Raw genomic sequence first — 5,255 nt, 5'->3', positions numbered from 1 at the left:
AATTAACACTTTTTGGAAATATTTTTATATAAAACTATTAAGTAACAATTAAATTATAGTTTAATGAAAAAATATTTTAAGAAAAGATATTAATTACCGAATTTTATTCATTTTAAAACAAAAATTAAACAATTAACAACCGAACGCTTGAAAAATTTCCAAAAAACTAAAGAATATGTATAAAGGAGAGAGAGAAAGAATGTAAAGGAATTTTAATTGCTCTTGTTATGAGTAAAACAATATAATAGTTGTTGTTGTTAAATAACAAAAAAAAAACATCAATGTAATACAAGCAGCGATGGGTAAACTGATAAAAAGTACCTTTTTAGTAAAATTTTTTAATGCAGAGTTGTAAGCACATATGTTTAAATTTAGTCAAAGGGTTTATTATTAAAATTGGAGTATAATATTCCTATTGGGTTTTCAGTTTATGATATTCCTTGATTATTTAATTTGTTAGTTTTTTTCATTCTCTCAACCTGACCTTAACTTTACAACAGATGTTTTGGCTTTGCAATTGGTTTAAGGTGAATACAATTAATTGTGTTGAAGTATTTTCAACTAAAAGATTTAATTGCATTTCTAAGAAATGGGATTGGCAGACAGTTTTAAAACAATAATAAAAAAACCCAGCAGAAAGCAGGAAAATTTGATTAAAAAACAAATTATGAGAAAATTTTAAAATATATACAAGAATAAAAGAAAAAATTAGATAAAGAAAATTAATGCTAAAATTTAAAACCTTAATGAAAAAATTAAATTTAATTAATAAAAATTTAAATTAAAATAAATCTTATTTAATTACAAGTAAATCCCTAATTATAATTGTTTGCCTTCATATTCACATTTATTTTTTCAAAACATAAGTTATTCTCCACTTGCCTTGAGGGCAATATCCTAATCAAAAAGATCACACAATCACCAAAAAAAATACTTTATAATGGTCTAATAATCTTTTCATTAACAGAAAAAAAATGCGGGTCGTTTAAAAAATAAATAAAAAATGTAATTGTTTTCCTTTAACATTTGCTAAATATTTGATTACAATCTGATGTCCTCTTCATTTTAGGAAAACAATACAAAAAGTATTAAAATTCGAAAAATATTTGTAATTAAAATGAGATTAGAAGGAAAAACCTACCATGATTTCTGTTGTTTGTGTCCATAAATGAAAATTAATCTTATTTTATGACTTAAAAGGCTTAAAAAAGGTTTCCAACTAAAAAAAGAAAAACGGGGGACAATAAACATCAAACAAAATAAAATAAAACTGACAAAGAAATTAACAATGAAATACAAAGCGTGTTCAAACAAAAGTTGAACAAAAAAATAAAATAAATAATTTACCCAAAATTAATAAAAAAAAACAGACCGGTATGGTGAACCCTGCGATACCCTTCCCTAGTTGTGAGGCTGTAGGCATTTGTATGTTATGGTCAGAGTATGCAGAAAAATCAAACATATCAAACTAACTAACTAACTAGACTTTTAACTAACTAACTAACTAACTTACTAACTTACTAACTTACTAACTTACTTACTTACTTACTTATTTACTTACTTAATTACTTACTTACTTACTTACTTACTTACTTACTTACTTACTTACTTACTTACTTACTTACTTACTTACTTACTTACTTACTTACTTACTTACTTACTTACTTACTTACTTACTTACTTACTTACTTACTTACTTACTTACTTACTTACTTACTTACTTACTTACTTACTTACTTACTTACTTACTTACTTACTTACTTACTTACTTACTTACTTACTTACTTATTTACTTACTAACTAACTAACTAATTAACCAAAACTGATGGAATTCTTTAAATTTTACACTAAAATTACCCCAAAAATTATAAAATTTGACAAAAAAAAAATTAAAATCACTTTTTAATAAATTTCAACATTTTAATTGTATGTTACACGCTTGTTAGATCTTAAAATGTTGGCATTAAAATGTGCAAAAAATAACACTAATAACACTGCCAACTTACAGACTTTGTTTTGCCATATTGTCAGTAATGCTTTTTCTGACAACGTTGCAACAGAAATATTGTAAGTTCACAGAATTATTAGATATTTTCAGAGCATTTTCTGACAACGTTGTAAAATCTGACAACCGTATTTCACAGCTTAAAATCATTGAGATATGTATATTAAAAACCATTTTTTTAAGGAGACTTTAGTTGGCTCAAAAGTGGGCCTATTGCGTATTACTAAAAAGACTTAACTACAAACCCCGATATCGACTAACCCATTCAAAAAGTAATTGTCAGAAATTTTCCAAACTGTAAGTTGTAGGAAAGTTATGAAAATTTATCATTACACATACAAACATATCAGCCATAGTTGTATAGAGTACAAGAAAAAAAAAACACAAATAATACATTATTCCCCATAAATCGAATAAAAAATTATAAAGTTTTTTCTTAACTTAATTACAACAAATAACCACAATATCCGATTTATGTAAAATGTTTACGAAAAGCACCAAAATAAAAAACAAACACCCACAAAGATCAAATACAAAAGAGCATTTAGCAGGGGTACAAACGAATACTATCAGACAGGATAACACAAAGAAAAAGTTGGTGATATTGATACCACAAGGCTTTTGTAATATGCGAAAAATTAATGTAATAAAAGCAAATCTAAGTCGGATTATTTTGGAAGACCTTATGAAGATTTCTGCAGTTAATTATGGAAAAAGAAGAAATTAAAAGAAAAAGTGTTTCTTCGTTATCAGAATTATTATCAACATTTCAAAAAAACTGAATAAGAAAACATATTTAAATGCAACCACATCTACTTATTTCGAACTAAACTACTAAACTCAATTTACTCCATTCAAAATACAACCACAAACCGACCACTACCCCCTCCTTAGTACTCTAGTCACCAATGAAGGGGATAAAACCACAAACAAGAAATTCTTTGTAACTCTTAATGGTATAAATATCACAACGAGAAAATCACTTTTAATGTATATTTATTTATAAAAAATATTATCAACATTTATTTACACCTCACTCATTCTCATTCCCCTTGGCAGATTTCATCAATTTATGACAAGTTTTGTAAAAAAAAAGTTACATATAACAAAGGATTTAATTTTAAAGGTATTTGATGTACTCGTATACTTAGACAGTGAGAGCAAAAAAAATAAAATGTTTTAACCTCAACAACTAAACGAGAGGAGGATAAAAATTGTAAAACAACATTTTTCAATTTGACATTTGGCTACAACTACAATAACACAAATATTGACATAAACAAAGTGACAAAAAAAATAAAAAAATATATAGACCACAAATAACAGCAACAACAAAAAAATAGTTTTTGTTACTAATACCCATGCAAAAGTAGATATCTGGTCTGGCAATGGGAAATTCGTATAAACGAGGGTCTAAACAGAATGATTCAATACCTTTCGTAGAAACTTTCTAACAAAAAAACATGATCCGAAAATGAAAAACTAATATTATAAGTCAATCAAAATCTAATCGGCTAATTAGTGTAGAAAATTGATAGACAACTTTTAAAAAGAGAGAAATTGAATAGAAAATTGCTCGAAAATTGTTTTCAAAGAGAAAACTGATCGCAAACTCTCGTAGGGAAAAGGGAAAAATATCGATAATTTTTATCAAGTATAAATTGGTTAAAAATGTTCTATTAAATATAATATTGATCGTAATATTATTTATAACATTTTATATATAAATTAATACGATCAGTTCTCTGAAATGAAAAATTGATTATTTTTTTTTTATAAATAGAAAAAGAAATATCAAATATAAAATTAAAAAATTAAAAAAAAAATTTAAATAAGAAATTAATTAGAAAATGTTTAAAATATAAATCTTAAAGTAAATTTTCCGTTAACAGAAAATTGATCGCAAATTTTCTATATAATTTCAAATGTTCTTTAAAATGACAACAGATCAAAAATTTTCTTAAATATTCCATTAATTGCAATTCCAATTGAACAAAAAATTTTTATGAATATTAAATTAAATGATAGCAAATTTTATTCAAACTTTCCCAATTAATAAAAATTGACCTCTATATTTCTTTAAAAGCAAAAAATTTCTATAGACAAAAAGTTCTTTGAATGAAAAAATAATCGTAAAATTTCTTTAAATTGAAATGTTATTTCTTTTTTTTAAGGAATTTGAATTTGATGTGATCTTTAAATACAAAATTAGTACAAAAATTGTTAAAGGTAGAGAACTGAATAAACAGGTAAATAAAAAATTGGTCAAAATATTTCCTTTAACAGAAAATTAATTAAATTTCCCCCTCTACCTGTGTACAACTAAAACAAACGCTAACCAGCAACATTCCTATATAAAAAAAATTCCATCAACTACATAAAAATATTTTTACATATTTACACCCAAATATATATACCAACAAACAGATACGTTTAAAATTACAACAAAGTAAAAAAATCTGAATTCAAAAAAAGTGAACAACATAATCTGTGTAAATCCGCTTTTTCACCTCAATTGCTTTGAAAATGCCATAATATCCTATTGGTAATATATTACATTATTTTTTTGTTGAATATGGATGCGAATCTATGTAAATGTGTATGAAAAGTATGAAAATTTATCTGTATATCTGTATTGGTATTGTTTGATGTTTTTCGTGTATGAATATTTTATATATTCATGGCTTGAGGTCGGAAAATGATGTTTTTTCTTTGTTATCAAAGATTAAATATTAAAAATTTTATTAAAATAAGTAAATGATATGGGTTTGGTTTGTTGGAGTTGTACTGATGTACTTTCTGTATTTTTTTATTACAGTGTTTACAGGTTTTTTTGACAGGCCATGAAAAGGGATAAAATAGTAGTTTAAGTAATTTCATATTATTTGAAAGAGAGATGAATTGATTTTTTTTGCTATAGATATGAACTTGTTTATGCTCAGTTTTGGAATTTAGAGTAAGGTCAATGAAATGAACTAGTTTTATGAAGTATTAAATTATGTGTAGTTAGGGAACTTTTCATTTTTTAGGTAAATTTTAAACTGGAGAAAAATATTTGAAAATAAATTGTTGACTTACCTGTAGGGGTGTTCAATAATGATACACCAGCCGCACTTAGACTTTTGTTTCGACTAACACGAATCACAAAAATATTATTATAGTATTTTAATCTAAAATAAAAACATAAAAAATAAACAATTAGATTTATTTGAGTATATAGAGGTAATTACTTTGCGTTTTTTAATCATAA

This window comes from Lucilia cuprina, chromosome 3 (assembly GCF_022045245.1).
Source record: "Lucilia cuprina isolate Lc7/37 chromosome 3, ASM2204524v1, whole genome shotgun sequence".
Classification (NCBI taxonomy): Eukaryota; Metazoa; Arthropoda; class Insecta; order Diptera; family Calliphoridae; genus Lucilia; species Lucilia cuprina.
Note: the sequence above shows the minus strand (reverse complement) of the source record.